At 44.8% G+C, this 21,869-nt stretch overlaps 1 long non-coding RNA gene across 2 annotated transcripts in view; it reads left to right on the top strand.

Annotated features, from left to right (window-relative positions):
- Positions 1-20,322: 20,322 nt before the first annotated feature.
- The window catches only part of LOC111821144 (uncharacterized), a 137,973-nt gene continuing 136,426 nt past the window's right edge, over positions 20,323-21,869 (top strand). For both annotated transcript variants that reach the window (XR_002824605.1, XR_002824606.1), the window contains exon 1: positions 20,323-20,482. This is a non-coding gene — a long non-coding RNA (uncharacterized LOC111821144). The remainder of the gene's footprint in view (positions 20,483-21,869) is intronic.

The raw sequence follows: 21,869 nt of genomic DNA, 5'->3' as shown, positions 1-21,869 counted from the left end.
GGCCGGCAGTTTTTTTCCTTCAAGGCTTTATGTATGTCATCCCATTGCCTTCTTGCCTGCATAGTTTCTGCTGAGTAGTCCGAGCTTATTCTTATTGACTCTCCTTTGTAGATGACTTTTTGTTTATCCCTAGCCACTCTTAAAATTCTCTCTTTATATTTGGTTTTGGCAAGGTTGATTATAATATGTCTTGGTGACTTTCTTTTGGGATCTACCTTATGTGAGGTTCGATGAGCATCTTGGATAGATATCTTGTCATCTTTCACGATATCAGGGAAGGTTTCTGCCAATAAATCTTCAACAATTCTCTCTTTATTTTCTGTTATCCTCCCCTGTTCTGGTACTCCAATCACTCGTAGGTTATTCCTCTTGATAGAGTCCCACATAATTCTTAGTGTTTCTTCATTTTTCTAAATGCTTTTATCTGATTTTTCCTGAAATAAGTTGGTGTCAAGTGCTTTATCTTCAGTCTCACTAATTCTGACTTCCATTGCCTCGATTCTGCTGTTATGACTTTCTATTGAGTTGTTTAATTCTGAAATTTCATTGTTAATCTTCTGGATTGCTGATCACTGTCTTTCTGTGTATTCTTACAGCCTGTTAAATTTGTCATTATGCTCTTCTGTAATCTTTTTAACTTCCTCTATTGCGTGTTCTGTGATTTGCTTAATTTCTTTCCTAATTTCTTGAAGAGTTCTGTATATTAATCTTTTGTATTCTGCCTCTGGTAATTCCAAGATATTTTTCCTCCTCTGGAAAATTTCTAGATTCTTTATTTTGGGAGCTTGCTGAAGCCATCATGGATTGCCTCTTCATGTGATTTGATATCGACTGTTGTCTCTGAGCTGTCAATAAGTTATTACATTTATTTATTTTATGTTTGCTTACTGTGTCCTAGCTTCTTGTTTTGTTTTGATATACCCAAATAGGCTGTTCATATGAGCTAGTTTGATTATCGGCACCTCTGAAGCTCTAATATCCTGTCACCAGGTGGTTAAATCTGTTACTAGGTATGTGAGCTCAGGAGTCCGCCCACTCTTCCTGTATGGATTCAACTCAGGTGCCCAGGTAGATAGCCACCAAGTGTGTGGTGTAGGCTCTCACTTACAGTCCTAGACAAGCATGGGTGTTTAGTGTAGGCACAGGCATCTGGCTGCAGCAGGGGGGCACACTCTGAGCAAGGCAGGGGGCTGATGGCCACCCTCGAGTGTCCAGGAGGAAGGCATGTCCCTATTCCTTAGAGTGCGTAGGTGGGTGTGTTTTGCAGCCAGACTATGAGCACCTAATGCTGTTGGTTGTAAGGACTGGGGGGGCACCTCTTATTCATGGGCACCTATCGCAGGTGGCTAGGTGGCATGGGTGGAGCCACCAGTTCTCAGGCCCCTGATGTGGGAAGGTGAAGACCCTGCTTAATGGGCAGAGCAGTGTCAAATGTTAAGAACCTGCCACTTCACAGCTGAAACAGTTGAAGTTAGACTTCCGGTATATACCCTGACGTACTGTGGTAATGAGGGCCTACACCGTTGAAATGGGCCCACAAGAGTCTATGCAGGGAGAAAGGCATTCAAAGTCCATGGGTCCCTTATGCCTGTGCCTAGGCAAAGGAGCTGTGCCTACCCTGGGTTCCTGGCTTAAGGGAGCCAGAAGTTTATTTTTTCCCCTGCTTGTTAATTTTTTCATGCTCCAAGGTAGGGAGAATGGCTCAGGGCATGTGATGGATCCTACTTCCGGCCCAGGGGACTCAGCAATTGCTGAAGCAGGTCCGGGACCCAGTGCAGAGCAAGGAGCAGGAGGAAAATGGGAGAGAGGTTTTTCCCTAAGGGGTTTTTTTTTAATTCATGCAGTAGCCCATATGCAATTACTTATTTTCACAGATCTAGGGTTGCTTCTCACTGGTTCTGGGTGGCTGTGTAGACTCTCTGGCACTGGGTCTCTCCTGGTGTGGAAAATGCACCTCCCAAGCACTGCTGCTTGCCCGCCTCACTGCTCACCCACTGAGCAGGCCTGAAGGGCTCAGATTCTCGCTAGGTCAGGTCTGGCAACTCCTTGCTGCTTGCAAACTGTCTCTCCCTCCCCCTGCCACTCATCCTGTTCCTCATCTCTGCCTTTGATGTTCAGGGCTCCCAGATTGCCATATATAATCGATTCACTTGTTTTTTCAGGTCTTTGTTGTAAGAGGGTCCACCAGAACAGTCTGACTACTCCGCCTCCTTGGCCTTGCCCCCAGTTTAACCATTTTTTAAGTGTACAATTCAGTGGTGATAGTTATGGTCACAATGTTGTACAACCATCACCACTATTTATTTCTAAACTTTTTCATCACTTCGAACAGAAACTCTATACAAAATTAACCATTTTAAAGCAAACAATTAGGACATTTGCAACGTTGTGCAACTATCACCTTTACCTTGTTCCAAAGTGTTTTTATCATCCCAAAAGGAAACCCCATTCCCATTGAGCAGTTGCTTCCCATTTCTCCCTCCCTAGGTCCTGACAACCACCAGTCTGCATTCTGTCTTATGGATTTACCTCTCCTGGGTATTTCATATAAATGGAACCATACAATACGTGTTCTTTTCTGACTGGCTTCTTTCACTCGACATAATGTTTCCAAGGTCCATTCATGTTGTAGCATTCATTTTTATAGCTAAATAATCTTCCATTGGATGTATCAAATGCTGTGACAACTCAGGTTCAACAAGAACATCAGCTTCTGATCTATTTGCTTCTAGTCAGTTCCCCATGGCTGCAATCATACCCAAAGCTCTGGTCAAGAGGTAAATCGCAGACCTGCTTTCTTTCTTTCTTACCCCTCACCTCTCTCTCTATTGACTGAGTGGTGTCTAGCTTTAGTTTTCCTAGAACAAAGTGTGGGAAGGAGAGGCCTTGCCCTTCATCTCTTCCTGAGCCACTTCAAGCCGTTGTCACTCAAACTCCTGCCCAGTCTCATCTCTTACTATTCGGTATCTGTAAGCAGTTGACATTTCCAATGCTGCACAGCTCTGACTTTCTGCACATTCTTGTCTTAGATTCCCAGTGCTACCGCAACAGAAATATCGTAAGTGGGTGGCTTGAGAGAAGGGAATTTTATTTTTCCACAGTTCAGGAGGCTAGAAATTTGTATTCAGGGCACCGGCTCTGAGGAACACTCTCTCTCTGTTGGCTCTGGGGAAAATCCTTGTCTCTTCCAGGATTCCTCAATTCCTTGGTGATTGGTCTTCGTGTGACATCTTTCTTTCCCCCGTTTGTGCTTGCTTGTCTCTGTGTCTGTGTTGCTCCTTGTAACTCAGAAGTGATTAGGTTTAGGACACACTCTATACTGATATGGTATCATTAACATAACAAAGAAAACCCTATTTCCAGACAGGATTACATCCACAGGTGTAGGGGTTAGGATTTCAACACATATTTTGGGGGACACAATTCAATCTATAACAATTCTCTATTCCCTTTCCTGATAATAACAATTCAATTGACCATCAGACAGCATTGTTTGTAAAACAGGGTGTGATTTTATGCACCACCAAGAAAGAAAAAAAAAATCTGCCAATTAAACCAGCACATGTTCATACTGTAAGTGCTGTTAGAATGTGGGGGAAAAAAGTGCATCTCAGAGTCAGTGTCTTGCAGTAATCACGATAACCATAATGATACGAATAGCCAACACTGACTGATGTCTCAGTGTGTCAGGCATTGTGTAATCTCCCCTGAGAGAGGCACTAATATCATTGTCTGTTTTACAGAAGAGACCACGGAGGCCCACGGTAGAGTGAGGACTCAAACCCAGTAGCCCGACTCTATGGCCCCTGTTGAAAATACTCCTGTTGGGCTATACTTTGCATCGGCATACCTCGGTACACTTACTATTGATCCAGTCATCCAGTCAAAAACATTTATGGTCTCTTGTAGGAGTGTGCATGTGGGTTTGTTGTTACTTGCCATCTCGCTGACGCTCACTCGTGGCAACGTTACGCACGACAGAACAAAACACTGTCCGGTAGCGCCATCTTCATGATCGTTGGTATGTTTGAGTCCATTGTTTTGGCTATTGTGTCAATCCATCTCATTGAGGATTTCCCCTGTTTGCGCTGGTCCTCTCTTTACCAAACATGACGTCCTTTTCTAGTGATTGTTCTTTCCTGATGATATGTCTATATTGGACAGTATTCTGTTGTGACCCATAGGGTTTTCCTTGGCTAATTTTCAGAAACAGATATTGCCAGACATTTCTCCTGGCCTTAGTCTGGAAGCTCTGTTAAAACCTGTCCACCACAGGTGACCCTGCTGGTATTTGAAATACCTATGGCATAACGTCCAGCGTCATTCCAAAACACAAGCCACCACAGGATGACTAACTGACAAATGGGTGGTGGATGCATGTGAGTAGAGCAGGGATTTTCCCTCTAGGGCCTTTCAATCTAGTGGGAGGAGTAAAAGAGTGCAATGACATGTGAAAGAGGCTATTAAAATGTTTTAGGGACACAATGAATGTGAAAGTAGGGGAGCTGAGGAGAGCTCCACAGAGGAGGTGACATTTGAACTAGGTCTTCAGGAGTAAGCAGGAATTTGCCGTGCAGACAGGGAATGGAGGAGAAATTACCAGGTCAGAGCGGCGGCAGGTATAGACACCAAGTGCAGTGCAGTGAATTACTTAAAATGGCCCTTCTAACCATGTATGGTCTTGTAACTCCCACAAAATGATTGGATGGGCCTATGCAAAAGGTGCTTGTGGCCCACCAAGGGGATTGGACAGCCTGCTAATAATGAGAATAAGATGTATGGAACCCTAACAAGGGGATTAGTCAGTTTTGCCATTCTGCTAGGCTTAAAGCCAATCCCAGAAGCGGAGAGGGAGACCTCACTACCGTCAAGAAGAAAAGGCAGCAGTGGAGCACATCTTTTGAACCCAGGGTCCATGTGCTAAGAACCTCCCAGACCCAGGAGACAGAGAGAGCTATAACACGGGAGATAGCGTGAGATGGTGAGAAACAGCAGCAAGGCAGCAGAGAAATGGCAGCAACAGAACCAGGAAACCAGCATGAGACGGCAGAAAACAGAAGGCCAGTGCAGTGAGCTTCCAGGAGCGAGGCGGCTACAGTGGGCTTGCCAGCCCACAGAGTGAGAGAGCTGACAGCCTGCAGGCAGGAGGCTTCCTGGTGGAGTGGGGTGCCTCAGGCAATTGTCTGCCTAGCTGAAGAGCTTTGTAACACTGTCCTGAGCAGGGCAGAGTGCAGGCCCAAGTGGGAGCTGCGGGCCGAGCACCGAGAGAGGAGCTTGTCCTCAGGGGGCTGAGAGGAGGCCTGCACAGCTGACAGGAGCTAAGAGCTGTCCTGCACTGAAGAAGGGAGACTTTGCCTAGATGCTTTCTGATCCTGATCCCTAGTTGTAACTTGTTACTTTCCTAATAAACCTCATAACTGTGAGTATGGTCTGTGAGTTCTGCATGGCCATTACAATGAATTGTCAAACCCAGTAGAGAAGCAGAGAGAGCCATGGAAGGGACAGCTGGTGTCAGAACTGGTAAAAAGTTTGGAGGATGGAGGGATGCCTGACCTCCACCTCATAGGAATCAGCCTTGAGTTCACCTTGATAATAATTCTTCTCCCCCTTGTGAAGTCGGAGGACCTCTGATGCCACTCTATTTTTTACACCAAGAGAGGAAAGGGAGCTTTAAGTCTGAGACCCTGCAAGCAGCAGTAGGTGAAGAGGCTGCAGGGGGCTTTGGAGGGAGATGGGTACAGCTGGAGAAGTCCCCCACATCACCCTGAAGAGTATTATTAATAAACTTACATTATATACAATAATTCCATCCATTACAATGACAGTAATAATTATGGTATTTTGTCAACATGCTTTCAGATGGCATTGAGGGAGACGCCACTGAAACCTGTTCAAGCCCAAGACAGCTTGGCCCCGACACTCTCACCTCCCTTGGCTCAGGTCCATCTGTGCACCAACAGTGTCCGCCAAGTGGTGACCGTGTCCCTCCAGCTCATGACTCAGGGGGAACACGGGTTGTCTCTTCCCAGTGTCATATTATCTCATTGAAGAGCTGCGTTGGCCCAGCCTGGGCCCCATGCCATGGCAGATACTGCTAGTTGCCAACTGGTTTCCATTCTCCCCTTCTTGCTTAATTTAAAAGCCCTATTTTATTTTAGGTGGCAATGTATCCAGTGAAAAGACTACATTTCCCAGACTAGCTTAAAACTAGGAGAAGCCATGTGACTTCTATACACAGAAATATTATGTAGAACTTTCAGTAAGTCTACATAATGTACTTACTTACATCCTTACTTGTTACTTATGTAATATACTTTTTTGTCCTCCTTCACTTCCTCCTATTGCCGGTATAGAGGAATATGGATTTGCCGGCTGGAGCTTCAGCAGCCATCTGGGACCATGAGGTCAATTTGCACATGAAAGCCGCACTCCAGGATGGCAGATCAGAAAGAGGCTCCCAGGTCCTGCCACTCCAGCCCTGTACTACCTATACCAGACTTCTTTTATGCGAAAGAGAAATAAAGTCCTAACTTAGGCCACTGTTACTTTTCTTTCAGTTACATGCAGTTGTATGCAGCCAGACCTAATCCTCGATGATGTACTTAACCACCCCTGTGGTTTAGAGTGGGGGTACTAGAGGATAACAGAGCCACCAGGACTACATGAAGGTGAAAGGGGAGGGCTCTCCATGGAAAAGGTGCTGTTAGAGAAAACAGCAGCATATCCACTACAAAGAGCTGACATTTGTTGAGGGCTTCCTAAGGGCCCAGCCTCTGCTAAGCACTCCACCTGCATCACCTTATTTAATCCACACCGAAACGCTGTGACAAGGACTCCCTCGTGACTCTGGTTCTTCTCAATTTACAAATGAGGAAATGAAAACTCAGGAGGGTCACTTTCTCAAGGTCACGTTCCAATCTGGGCCTGTTTGACTTGGGGACAAACCCTTAAACCCCACAAGGGCCCTGAGAAGCTGGTGCAGATGTGAAAGCTGGAAGAGTGGCCTGATCAGATCTGTGGCTTTGTCTCATCACAAAAGTGAAAGAAGTAGCAGAGGAGGGAGTGGCGCCGGCAGGAAGACAGAGGCAGCCCCTGCATGCTGGGGCCAGGCTGAGGCCGTGGTGACTGTAAGCCTGGGAGCAAACAGCTCGAGACCCGAGTGGATACCTCACCGACGTCTTCTCCATGCTCAGTCCGGTTGTCCCCTGTGACAGAAGAGATTTACATCATGACTTCCCATTAAGAGCCGTTGTAGATTCATGGACTTTATAAAGTTGTTGTCTGACTAACAACACACGAGTGGCCGTTAGGAAATGTGGTCAGGTTTTTTGAAATACAGTTAAAGTTTTTAAGGACCAGCTTTTCAAGAGAAAACTCAGATTGCTTGGGGGGGGGGGGTGTCCGTGTGGTGTTTGTCAGAGAATCGTCAGGGGCATGGAACAATGAAGTGAGAATGAGGAAGCTAATAGTGCTGTTAAAAATCAGGAGGGCAGATCAGAAAGCCAGGACCCCAAGTCACGCCATACCAGCCCTGTCCTACCAACACCAGGCTGCATTATGTGAGAGGGAAACAGAGAAATCAGTCCTAACCTAAGCCACGGTTACTTTTCCAGTCTTGATTTGGCTGCAGAGGAACTGGCTCCACCCAATCTCAGGGCGGTATGCATCAGACTAAAATATTATTTTGACATTAAAAGTTTTTTTTTTTTTTTTTTGGTAAGTTATAAAGTCTAAGAAACGTCCCAGTTACACCAGATCATGCAAAATGATGAAAACCATCGTCTGCCACTGTTTACAATGGAAAGAATCCATTCGTAAGTTCTTCCTGTTAGCCAAAAGTAGAGAATTGTAACTGCCTTGGCTCTAAATACTAGTTCTGTTTCGTATTCTCTTTTGTAATCTTTCAGAAGTACAGTCTGTCTTAGTTCAGAGGCAGGGGATACAGACAATAAACCAGCCCCCAGTGGCTGCTGAGTCGACTCCAGCTCATGGCGGCTCCACATGTGTCAGAATGCAACTGTGCGCCATACGGTTTCAATGGCTGATTTTGGGGAAGTAGATCATCAGGCCTTTCTTCTGAGGCACCTCTGGGTGAACTCAAACCTTCAACCTTTTGGTTAGCCGCTGAGCATGTTAACTGTTTCACCACCCAGGGACTCTGATACAAAGAATAACCTCAGGATATTATTAATGCATTTGCTAGGCTTGAATGATACCACAGTCTGTTGGATATTTACTCAAGGCTCATGCATACAACTAACGCGAAGCTGTCACACCACCTACCTGTGGCCAGTAGTAGGAACGCTTCCTGTGTCGTGCACCGTTCGGGTTGATTTCGACTCACAGCAACCCCATGGGACAGAGTAGAACTGCCCTGTAGGATTTTCTAGTAAATGTTACAAGCATTCCAAGCAGCCTTGGTGGTGCAGTGGTTAAGTGCTCAGCTGCTAACCGAAAGGCTGGGGTTCAAACCCACTAGTTGTTCTGTGAGAGAAATATGTGGCAGTCTGGTTCCGTAAAGATGTACAGCCTTGGAAACCCTATGGGGCAGTTCTACTCTGTTCTATAGGGTCACTTTGAGTCAGAATTGACTTGATGGCAATGGGTTTGGTTTAGGTTTTGGTTTAATCTTTACAGGAGCAGATCGCCAAGTCTTTCTCCTGCAAAGCCTCCGGGTTGGTTCAAACCGCCAACCTTTCAGTCAGCAGCCTGAGCACTTAACTGTTATGCCACCAGTGCTTCTTGGAATGCTTGCTACATTTATTTAACTCAGAAGTCAGTGGGTTGAGCCCATGCGTTTACCATTTAACAGACATCACCATACCTGGTAGGCGATTTCAAAGTGCTCTGAACCCCATTTCCCTGCTTCTCTTTTCTGAAAGTGTTGTGTATAGTTGTACCCACTCCCTCACCTCACATTCCCTCCCCAGCCCCGTCAGCCAGACCCCCCAGCCCCGCTCATGGAGGCAGCCGTGGGGTCATCACGGCCCCCCTGAGGCCAGTGCAGGGCTCTTGGCTCTGCTCGCGTTTCAACAGCACTGGCGAGTGGATCACTCCGTCTTCTTCAACCCTTCATTCCTTCGCTTCTGAACACCAGGTTTCTCGGTTGTCCTCCAACTTCATGGCTGCACCTTTACAGTCTCCTTTCTGGATTCACCTCATCTGACCAGCTGAGGGTGCTGGGCTCCCTTCTCATCTCTACCTATGTGTTCTCTCTCTCTCTCTCTTTCTGGCCGGGTCTTTAATTCCATCTCTAGGCCACTGACTCCCAAATCTGCCTCCAGCATTGACCTTTCTCCAGAATTCTAGGCCCACACAGCCTCTCCACATGGGTGTCTGATAGGCACATCCAAATTAATATGGCCAAAATAGAACCCTGGTTTCTCCCCACCCCAAACTGCCTCCTCCCTCAGTCCTCCCCATCTCAGTAAATGGTACCACCCAGTCGCTCAAGCCAAAACTTCCAAGGTTATCCTTGATTAGTCTCTCTCCATCACTACCCGCAAACCCAATCCATTTGTGAACTCCACGTCATCAAACAGGTCCTCGTCTCTCCATCTCTACTACAGTTATCAGACTCCTAACTGGATCAGCTGGACCCAATTTCCGCTTCGACACTCAGCAGTAAGAGTTATCCTTTGAAAATTCAGATCAGATCATGTGACTCTCCTCCTCATTGCCCTTGACATAAAATCTGAGCTCCTTTCCTTGTCCCCTCCAGCCTTCTTCCAGTCCTGTTGCTAACCAAGCATCAGCCATGCTGACCCTCTTCCAGGTCCTGCAACATGCCAGGCATCTTTTGCTTTGGGGAACTTGGCAATAGCCAATTCCTAATTCCAGAATCCTGCTGGCTGGTTCTTGGCTGTCATTCAGCTTAAACGGCACCTCTCCAGAGCGGCCTTGTCTGACTACCCATCCCAAGTAGTTCCCTCTTAAAACTAGTTGCTGTTGAGTGAATCCCGACTCACAGCAATTCCATGTGTGTCAGGGTAGAACTGTGCTCCATAGGGCTGATTTTTGGGAAGTAGGTCACCAGGGCTTTCTTCTGAGGCTTCTCTGGGTGGATTTCAATTTTCAAGCTTTTGGTTAGTAGCCAAGTACTTAAGGTTTGCATAACCATTTTTGCCACCCAGGGGCTCCATTATTTTCCTCTTACCCTATGTTATTTTTTCATATCAATAGCCTGTATTTTTCTTGTTTACTTATTTTCTGGCTCCCCCCACCAGAATGTAAGCTCCATGAGAACAACACCTTCATTGTCTTTTGTCTCCTGTTATGTCCCCAGCACCGACATCAGTGCTTGGCATCTAGGGAGCATTAATTAAATATTTGCTGAATGGTTGAGTTCCAAACTTCCTGTCTTTTGCTCCATAAATCCTGATACCTTCTTTATTAAGGTCTGCTCTGTGAAGCAATGACAGCTTATTCTTAGGCACTGAATTTTAAAAGTCGATACATATTTAGCATATGATTCATTCATTTGAAATTCTAGACTTTTGAAAGCATCTTGCAACTCAAATACTGTATTAATGGAAAAACTTTCCAATAATCAACCACACATATCTGGTATTTTACCAGATCAATAGCATTTATGAATAATAGTCACTATTTAGGTCCCAAAAAACCCATTGCTATTGAGTCAACTCCAACTCATAGCTACCCTATATGACAGAGTGGAACTGGCCCATAGGGTTTCCAAGGCTGTAATCTTTAGGAAGCAGACTGTCACATCTTTCTCCCATGGAGAGGCTGGTGGGTTTGAACTGCCAACCTTTTGGTTAGCAGCCAAGCGCTTAACCACTGCGGCAGTTTACATGCATTAAATTTTAATTCTCATATAACTATGAGGTGGGAACTATTACTGTCCCCATGTTACAAATGGGCCCAGTGTATTCGTTTTCTAAGGCTGTGTGGAAAATTACTGCAAACTTAGTGGCTTAAAACAACACCCATTTATTAGCTCACAGTTCTGTAGGTCAGAAATCTGGGCAGATATGCTGAGGGTCTCACAGATCAAAATCAAGAAATCAGCTGGGCCAGGTTCTTGGCTGGAGGCTTTGGGGAAAAATCCACTTTCAAGCTTATTCAGGTTGTTGGCAGAATCCATTTCCTCGTGGCTGTAGATCTGAGGTCCCGGCTTCCTGGCTGGCTGTCAGCTGGGGGTTGCTTTCAGCTCCTACAGGCTGCCCACATTCCTTGACACATGGCCCCCTCATGGCTTGAATCTCTGACTTCCTCTTCTGCTGCCAGCCAGAGAAAACTCTCCACTTTGAAAGAGATCACCTAATTAAGTCAGGCCCACCCATATAATCTCCACAGCTTAAAGTCAGTTGGCTTGGGACTTTAACTATGTTTGCAAAATCCCTTTACAGCTATCCCTAGGTTAATGTTTGATTGACTAACCAGGGGATGGAAATCTTGGGGTGGGGGCATCTTTAGAGTTCTTCTTACGATGCTGATATTCACAGAAGTTATGTAATTTGCTCAAGGTCAGACAACTAGTACTGGAGACTGGATTTGAACCAAGGAATTCTGGCCCCATAGTCCGTGACCCTAAATGATACTCTCCAGTGTAACAAGAAACCTAGTGTAGCTGTGGAAATCCTGCTAGGAGGGTGTTCTAGCAATCCTATGGGCAAGTGAGGTGCAGGGGCCACTTGGTTCATAAGGATTGGAACTATCCATGTGCCTCCTCCACTAACTCCCACACACCTCAGTTGTAACTGAAGACAAACATAGCCTAGAAGGTCAAGGCTCTGCTTTCAGATGGACTAGAACCTTGGATGCTTCACAATATCACACCAATCAGCAACTCCATTTCCAGGTTTACACGGCCCACAGAACTGGGTGACTCCCTTAAATCCGTTATCATCATCATGAGTGAAATCAACATGACTCACACTAATGAGAATATTGTTATTGTGCAAATGATGATTAGACCCAAAAAGGAGCCAGTGTTCACAAACGATTTTAATTAGAATAACTTCTAGCTAGCCATACAGGTCTTTAGTTTTCTTTTTTTTTTTTAATTTCGTCACTTAGCAGGGACAGGGCTCATCTGACAGCACTAATGTTTCCATTTAACACTGCGCTTTTCCTGGGGGATGAAGATGAGGTGCCGACATCCCCTTGAGGAGTTGTAAGACAGCACTCCCCGCTCTGTCCTCTCCAGTCATGGTGCCACAGCCCGTCTTGCTCTCAGTGGCGAGTTAGAGAGATGAGAATGTGACTTCCTTGAGTTGACGTTTGCAAGAAATGTGTGTCTGTGCCACGGCGGGGAAGACAACCACTCCTCTATACGCCAGCCAGCACTTAGTCTTCTTGGAAAGGCCCTGCCTCACACTATCCCAGGTTCCCTAGGATACAGACCAGGTCAGAGTTCCAGCTCCCCACGGCCAGTGTTCTCAGGTGCCGACTGGGCACAGCCGTCTGCACCATACGCGGCTGTCGTTTCTTGGGGAGCCGACACTGTGACCGAAAGGTTGCAGGCTCTTGCCATCAGCCATGACATCCTCAATTCTGCGGCTCCTCTGTTTTTATTTATTTAATTTTTATTGTTTAATTGTGCTTTAGGTGAAAGTTTACAGCTCAAGTTAGTTTCTCATATAAACATTTATACACACATTGTTATGTGACCCTAGTTGCTATCCCCGTAACGTGACAGCACACTCCTCCAGTCCCTTTCTGCCTTCTCATCTCACCTCCAGACAGGAGCTGCCCATTTAGTCTTGTGTATCTACTTGAACTAAGAAGCACACTCTTCATGAGTATCATTTTATGTCTTATAGTCCAGTCTATTCTTTGTCTGAAGAGTTGACTTCAGGAATGGTTTTAGTTCTGGGTTAACAGACAGTCCGAGGGCCATGTCTTCTGGGGTTCCTCCAGTCTCTGTCAGACCATTAAGTCTGGTCTTTTTACTAGAATTTGAGTTCTGCACCACACTTTTCTCCTGTGCCTTCAGGGACTCTCTGTTACGTTCCCCATCAGAACAGTCATTGGTGGTAGCCAGATACCACCTAGTTTTCCTGGTCTCAGACTGATGGAGTCTCTGGTGTATGTGGCCCCTTTTGTCTCTTAGGCTTATATTTTCTTTGTGTTTTTGGTGTTCTTCATTCTTCTTTGCTCCAGGTGGGTTGGGACCAATTGATGCATCTAAGATGAACTCTCAATAGCTTTTAAGACCCCAGACACCTCTCACCAAAGTGGGATGCAGAACATTTTCTTAATAATGTTTGTTATGCCAATTGACCTAGATGTCCCCTGAAACCATGGTCCCCAAACCCCTGCACTTGCTACACTGTCCCTCGAAGTGTTTGGTTGTGTTCAGGAAACTTCTTAGCTTTTGGTTTAGTCCAGTGGTGCTGACTTCCCCTGTACTGTGTGTTGTCCTTACCTTCACCTAAGATAATTCTTATCTACTATCTAGTTAGTGAATTCCCCTCTCCCTCCCTCCCCACCCTCGTAACCATCAAAGAATGTTTTCTTCTGTGTTTAAACCTTTTCTTGAGTTCTTACAATAGTGATCTCATACAATATTTGTCATTTTGTGATTGACTAATTTAACTCAGCATAATGCCTTCCACATTCCTCCATGTTATGAGATATTTCATGGATTCATCATGGTTCTTTATCCTTGAGTAGTATTCCATTGTGTGAATATATCATAATTTGTTTATCCATTCATCTGTTGATGGGCACCTAGGTTGTTTCCATCTTTTTGCTATTGTGAAAAGTGCTGCAGTGAACATGGGTGTGCATATATCTATTCGTGTGATGGCTCTTATTTCTCTAAGATATATTCCAAGGAATGGGATTGCTGGATAGTATGGTACTTCCATTTCTAGCTTTTTAAGGAAGCACCAAATCGATTTCTAAAGTGGTTGTACCATTTTACATTCCCACCAGCAGTGTATAAGTGTTCCAGTCTCTCCACAACCTCTCCAGTATTTATTATTTTGTGTTTTTTGGATTAATGCTAGCCTTGTTGGGGTGAGATGACATCTCATTGTAGTTTTGATCTGCGTTTCTCTAATGACTAATGATCGTGAGCATTTCCTCATATATCTGTTAGCTGCCTGAATGTCTTCTTTGGTGAAGTACAAGTTCATATCCTTTGACCATTTTTTAATTGTGTTATTCGTCTTTTTTGTGGTTGAAGTTTTGCAGTATCTTGTAGATTTTAGAGATTAGACCCTGATCAGATATGTCCTAGCCAAAATTTTTTTCCCAGTCTGTAGGTTGCCTTTTTAATCTTTTGGTGAAGTCTTTTGATGAGCATAAGTGTTTGATTTTTAGGAGCTCCAAGTTATCTAGTTTCTCTTCTGGCATTTGTGCATTGTTAGTTAGGTTTTATATCCTGTTTATGTCTTATATTAGGGCTCCTAGTATTGTCCCTATTTTTTCTTCCATGATCTTTATCATTTTAGATTTTGTATTTAGGTCTTTGATCCATTTTGAGTTAGTTTTTGTGCATGGTGTGACGTATGGGTCTTGTTTCATTTTTTTGCAGATGGATATCCAGTTATGCCAGCACCACTTGTTAAAAAGACTGTCTTTTCCCCATTTAACAGACTTTGGGCCTTTGTCAAATATCAGCTGCTCATAGGTGGTTGAATTTACATCTAGATTCTCAACTCTGTTCCATTGGTCTATATATCTGTTGTTGTACCAGTACCAGGCTGTTTTGACTACCGTGTTAGGTATAATAGGTTCTAAAATCAGGTAGTGTGAGGCCTCCCACTTTGTTCTTCTTCTTCAGTAATGCTTTACTTATCCAGGGCCTCTTCCCTTTCCATATGAAGTTGGTGACTTTTTTCTCCATCTCATTAAAAAATGTCCTTGGAATTTAGATCAGTATTGCACTGTATCTGTAGATCGCTTCGGGTAGAATTGACATTTTCACAATGTTGAGTCTTCCTATCCATGAACAAGGTATGTTCTTCCACTTGTGTAGGTCTCCTTTGGTTTCTTGCAGCAATGTCTTGCAGTTTTCTTTGTACATATCTTTCACGTCTTTGGTTAGATTTATTCCTAAGTATTTTATCTTCTTAGAGGAGCTCTTTTATATTTTAATTTACATAATGAATAGATGTAAGCTTGAAATTTTGGATTGCTTTTGCACCTCTTATTTCCTAATTGGTCAGATGTTACCTCGCACCACAGCGAAACTCATCAGGGACCATAAAATTTAAAGTTAGAGTATACCTTTGAGATCGTCTGGTCCAGGAATTGCAACCCTGATTTCCTTGGTCACCGGAGGAGAGCAAAATTAGCACAGAAGGACCCTGAAGAAGAACATGGCATCAGGATTGGAGGAAGACTCATTAACAACCTGTGTGGTGCAGATAACACAACTTTGCTTGCTGAAAGTGAATACAATTTGAAACACTTACTGATGAAGATCAAAGACCACAGTCTTCAGTATGGATTACACCTCAACATAAAGAAAACAAAAATCCTCACAACTGGAGTAAGCCACATCATGATAAATGGAGAAAAGATTGAAGTTGTCAAGGATTTCATTTTACTTGGATCCACAATTAATGCCCATGGAAGCAGCAGTCAAAAAATCAAATGACCTGCATTGCATTGAGCAAATCTGCTGCAAAAGACCTCTTTAAAGCGTTAAGAAGCAAAAATGTCACCTTGAAGACTAAGGTGCACCTGACCCAAGCCATGGTGGTTTCAATTGCCTCATATGCATGGGAAAGCTGGACAATGATTAAGGAAGACCGAAGAAGAAGTGACTCCTTTGAGTTATGGTGCTGGCAAAGAATACTGAATATACCACGGACTGCCAAAAGAATGAACAAATCTGTCTTGGAAGAAATACAGCCAGAATGCTCCTTGGAAGCAAGGGTGGTGAGACTACATCTCACATACTTTGGTCATGTTATCAGGAGGGTCCAGTCCCTGAAGAAGGACATCATGCTTGGTAAAGTAGAGGATAAGTGAAAAAGAGGAAGACCCTCAATGAGATGGATTGACACAGTGGCTGCAACAGTAGGCTCAAGTGTAACAACGATTGTGAGGAGGGGAGGGACCAGGCAGTGTTTTGTTCTGTTGTACATAGGGTCACTATGAGTCGGAACCATCTCAACAGCACCTAACAACAATAAGCCAATCACTATGGCTAGAAGAAGCCATACTCTGATTGACTTAGGCTTAGGAGCCCATCTGGAACCAATCACAGTATATTACCTGGTTTTGCTTGGCCCCATCAAGACTCTCCCTTGGATCTGAGAGTAGAGTCAATCCCAACTAAATGTCAAGGCTGCTACCAAGGCGGGAGAGTGGAATGAATGTGGGGCATCCATGGGGTGTATTCATCAGGGTCAAAGCCAGGGCAGATGGTGTTTTATGGGATAAAAGAGACCTGGGCCTGTATTTCTGCCCACGGATAGGAAAAGTTTGAAGATGTTGGAGGAAAACGGCCTAAGTTTGATTACGAGCAAAGTCCTAGAGAAGAAGTGAGGATGGAGAGAGATGAGGAAGGGAATAGGTTTGAAATGAGGGGAGGATGGAGAAGAGATCTGTCTGCTCAAGGGAGAGAAGGGATGCCGTCTCTGATGACCTCGAGTCCTCCGTGTAGGAGGAACAAGTGTCTGTGGAGACACTGCTGGCCAGTGTGGTTTCATGATACTTTTGGGGAAGCTCCACTTTGTACTTTTAACAGATTCTTTCCATTGAATAGAATTGCTATCATTTTAAGGGATAGGGCACTTTAAGACTAGGATTTTGATTTGCTTTTCGAATGAATAGAAAGCTTTGACTTGAAAATATGGGTTCCTCATCTGCCTTGCATACTTGTGCAGAATTTGGGAGAACAAATCATGAAATGAGAGGTGTGTGTGCAAAGACCTTTTAAAAGTTATTTGTGGGACTCCGTACAGCATGGTGGTTAAGACTGTGGGCTCTGAAGCCAGGCTGCCTGGGCTCACATCTGCGCTGCGACCTTGGCTCGATCCTGGGCCTCTGTGTGCCTGGCTTCTCTGCTAGAAAGTGGGGACGGTATCAGTACTTGCCACAGAGGCTCTTTCTGAAGATCAGAGGGACGTGTGTGTTTAGGACGGTGACAGCATACGTTGAATACCTTCAGGGTAAAAAGCTGTCGCTCTTTGCACAGCTTCTACGGCGTGCTAGAACGGACTATCTTTAGAAGTGAGACTTGATTATTTTCCTGATTCAAAGCATCCTAAATTTTTACAGGGTTATGGTCTCTGAGTGGTGCAAACGGCTTCCTAGATTACTAACCGAAAGGTTGGTGGTTCTAACCCACCCAGTGGCACTGCAGAAGAAAGTCTGGCCATCTGCTTCCATAAAAATTACAGCCAAGAAAACCCTATGGAGCAGTTCCACTCTGTAACACACACGGTCACCGTGAGTCGGAATTGACTCTACAGCAATGAGTTATTTTCTTTGGTAAAAGAGCATGCAGATGTTTAAAAGGTGTTTTCCAAGTGTTGTCGTTAAGTGTCATCAAGCCGTTTTCGACTCAGAGTGACCCCCATGTGACAGAGTAGATCTGCCCCATAGAGTTTTCTAGGCTGTAATCTTTACGGAAGCAGATTGCCAGGTTTTTCTCCTGTGGAGCCACTGGGTGGGTTTAAACCACCAACCTTTCAGTTACCAGCAGATCGCTTAGATGTTTGCACCACCGGGGTGCCTTGTTTTCAAAGTAGTGAGATACAAAGTGTCATCATTTTTTCCTTTCTGGTGGAAGGAGCAGGAATGAGCCAGCTTAGAGAATCCACTATAGAAAATTTCAGATGAGCAGTCATGGGGGATGGAGTGCCTATATGCCTTAAGGAAAGATTTATTTATTAAGATATTGGGAATGGCCTCCCCCTTCTCACGCCAACACCCTCCTCCCCTTTCCCAGCCCAGATGAGAAGAGCGGCTCAGTGGAAGGTCATCCGGGAACCGAGACGCAGGGAGGGTCTGATGCCACTCTGCATAGGTAGGGCACACTTCCACTAGCCCTCCATATGGTGCCCACACTGCTGCTTGAGGAGGACCTGGCTGCATGTCTCATGTCCTGCCCTGGAATGTTCCGGAAGGCTTAACGTGGCAGTGTTGTAGTTAAAGAAACCACTGCTGAAGTGATGTTATCTTTGGCAGGGCCCCTCCAGCAGGAGGGTGTGGTTGCCACTTGGAGCTTACATTTCCCAGCTAAATATTTCAAATTTCTTTAATTCAGGCCTGGTGTTACAATTATTTGACTCAGTAAAAATCTTCATAAGTAAGAAATAGGCTGGCTTTCCACATATAGGCTTGTCTTAGTCAGGGTTCTTCAGAGAAACAGAAAAAATTACATATACATATACATATACACACACATATACATATATATCACTATACACACATACTTCTCACCTATCGACTCTCTCTTTTGGCAGTTACACAGTGATGTAATTTGGCAGTTATGTGATGATGCAGTCGTCCTCCATTTTGTGATCTGATGTGGTTATCCACCATTTTCACAGAACATCAATTTTTGCATAATGACCTGGTCTTTGGAACCTAACCTTGTCAATAAGTGAGAAGTGTGTGTGTGTATATGTATATATATGTATATATATATATCACTATACATATATGGAGCCCGGTTGGCATAGTGGTTAATGAACTCGGCTGCTACCCAAAAGGTCAGCAGTTCAAATCCACCCACCACTCCTTGGAAACCCTATGGGGCAGTCCTACTCTGCCCTATACGGTTGCTATGAGTCACAATCGACTCAAAAGCAATGGGTTATACATATACATCACCAGATAGGTAGATAGAGACAGACAGACAGATAGACAGACAGTTGTATATGTATACCTAGATATTAACCATTTGTGGGTGGCACAAATGGTTAAGTGCTTGACTACTAGTTGAAAGGTTGAAGGTTCGAACCCACTGGAGGTCCTTGGAAGGCAGGCCTGGCTATCTGTTCCTGAAAGGTCACAGCTTTGAAAATCCTATGGGCAGTTCTACTCTGTCTTATAGGCCACTATGAGTCAAAATCAAATACACAGCACGCAACAACAAGAGTGCTCATCCATGACCTGCCATGTGTCGCCCTCCAGAAATGAGTGAGTTTAATGCAATGGCGGACAGAGGCCCTTCGTGGCTTCTCCAGATACTTCAGTGCATCACACGATGCTGCTCCCTTTCATTGCTTCATATACTTTAAAAATGCTTGAAGCTGTGGAAGACCACCTGACCCCCCGTATCCTTCAAAAAAAAAACTGGGAGACAGTCCATTCTCAGTTCTTGAATGTAAATATTCATCAACAACCTTAAAAACTTAGATTGCTATACATTTTTGTTCATTTAATTCCTTGTGACTTTAATATATGAATCTGGTGTATTCTTGAAGGTTGAAATATTGTTAGTAAAGATTTTATAAAACATTTAATCCTAAAAACAGGGCATGTTATTGTCAGCGGTCATCCAGTAAGGCACTTGCTCATGGCAACCCCACATACGATGGAACAAAACGCTGCCCAGCCCTGTGCCATCCCCATGTTCAGTTATGGATCCATAGGGTTTTCATTGGCTGATTTTCAGAGGCAGACTGCCAGCCCTTTCTTCCTAGTCTGTCTTTATCTGGAAGTTCTGCTGAAATCTCTTCACCATCATAGCAACACATAAGCCTCTACTGACAGATGGGTGGTGGCAATGCATGAGGTGCATTGGCTGGGAACTGAACCCAGGTCTCTTGCATATGAGGCAAGAATTCTTCCACTGAAGAATTCACCACTGCCCCCCACCCCCACCAAGCATGGCATGTACCTACCTCATAAATAGCTTTGAAGAGATTGTGATTTTAAATCCTGTGAGATGTTGTAGCAGAAGACCATATGCAGAAGAAAACATACTGAAATAGATACTATCAGGGCAAAGTAAACCCAGCCTCCTTAGAAAATAAGTATCCCACTCCCTTTCCTTCTCTGAAATGCCTTGAAAAGAGCAAACGTTTCCTAAAGGAGCCTTGCCATACACAACACTGCAGTGTACCCTTGAAATTCAAATGCACAAGAGACGTGTGCATTTTTTTTTTTTTTTTAGTTGTTTTCCTGTTTCCTAAACAGAGCTTTGCCCTGGGTAGGCGACCCCCGGCCTACGTGGGGTCAGTGGCCGGGTGTCTGACAGGCTCAGGCAGGGCTGCAGGGAGCTTGGGAACTGGACCAGCCCGGCTCACAAGTATGAAGAGAATGTTGAGAGAGGAAGTGGCGGCTGTGATTCAGCATGAGTCATCCCGTTCTACTGAGAATGAAGACGGAGCCCGAGGTGTGCGCCTTTTTTTTTTTTTTTTTTTTTTTTTGTCTTAATTGTGTGGACATCATTGGGAAATGGAGACAAATTAGTAACTGTATAGCTGCTGCTTGTTTAGTTCCAAGCTGACATTCTAGGCAAGCTCGGCCTGAGCCTGCATGTGTCTTGCTTTCTTCACGGCACAGTTCCTGCGACAGTGGAGACATCAGCTTCTCCCTGGTGAGTATGTTTCTGTCATTTTTTATGATCATTTGTGCAGTTTGCCTCTGAGTCTGAGCTGTGTTGGAGGGGTTGTGTCCTGGAGTGGACACTGTGTTTCGTTCAGGTCTTGAAGATGTATAATTTGGAAAAGTGGCTCCCTCTGCCCCCACCCTCGTAATGGCTATAATTTAGCCTGGTTGTCTGTAGAAATTTCCTAGTAATCAATTGTGGGTGTACAGGTCCATCACACATCGTGTTGTCTTGAAAAACATAGTGATGTTTGAGACACCTGGGCAGAAGCCCAAGTTTAGAGATGGAGGTGGGTGTACTGAGCTAACCCAAGGGTGCTGAGGTCGGGTCCCTTTCAGCTCCTCGGGGGGAGAAAGGAAGGCAGTCCCCAGGAGTTTCTGTCTGCGTGGGCTGTGCTGCCCAGTTTAGCACAAGAAACACAATAAAGAGGCAGAATGTTGGCTGCACCCTCTAAAGGCATGTGAATGATCCTGGGAGCTGATTTTAGGTCCTTTCCTTTTCCTTAAGCTCGAAAGTCAGATTGTGAAAAAATCACCAAGCAAATGTGCTGGGGGTGGGGGAGAGAACGGAGTCGCGGTGCCCGGCCTGACCTGGATGGGTGTTTCACAAGCCGTTATGATTCGGATGAAGCTGAGCTTTACTGTCAAGTAAAAGACAGGAAATATTTTTTTAAATGTCGCTCTAGTTACTGTAAGTGAAACAGTTAAAATGTCATAAATACCTTATGATAAACATTTTGAATTTGCTTAAAAAATAACATTTCAGTAAGCAGGGCATGACAGGAACGTTTTCAGCGCAGCCATTTGAGTGCGTGGGCTTCCTGGGTTAATAATGAGTCAGCACCCATTTCTAAAATTGGAGCAGCTCAGAGAAGCTTCAGTCGGCCCCTGAACACAGCCTGGAGGCTTGCCGGCCCCCTAGGAGTGTGTGCTGTTTGGTCTTGGGTTAAAATCAGCTGGAATACCTCCCCTGTTTGGGGGACCCACTCTCAGCTTTGTCCCGGGTGCTGTGGCTGAGAGGTCTCTGTTTCAGGACAGGCACATTTGACTTCCTCGGTAGCTCTTCTGGCTGATGTGATGACTTTTAGGTTCTGTCTGAATGGACCTGGTTTAATACACAGTTTGTTAAGTGAAAAATCCAGTGTTTATTGTGGCCTAGGGTGGCCCAAGGCCAGGGGCTGCATCTAGAATACTGTGATATTCTCCCATCTGCCACACTGGCTGAGCGACGACGTGCCAGGGACTCCATGGGCTTCAAAGCTGACGCTCCACACGGAGCACAGAGCCTGGGAAGGTTAAGTCGGCTTCAAACCAGAGAGCAGGATTCCGAGGAAGAAAAACCCGCGCGAACCTCACTCTTCTAATCTATACAATGA

Source organism: Trichechus manatus, unplaced genomic scaffold, assembly GCF_000243295.1.
Source record: "Trichechus manatus latirostris isolate Lorelei unplaced genomic scaffold, TriManLat1.0 scaffold00004, whole genome shotgun sequence".
Classification (NCBI taxonomy): Eukaryota; Metazoa; Chordata; class Mammalia; order Sirenia; family Trichechidae; genus Trichechus; species Trichechus manatus.
This window is presented reverse-complemented; position numbering and strand designations above follow the sequence as displayed.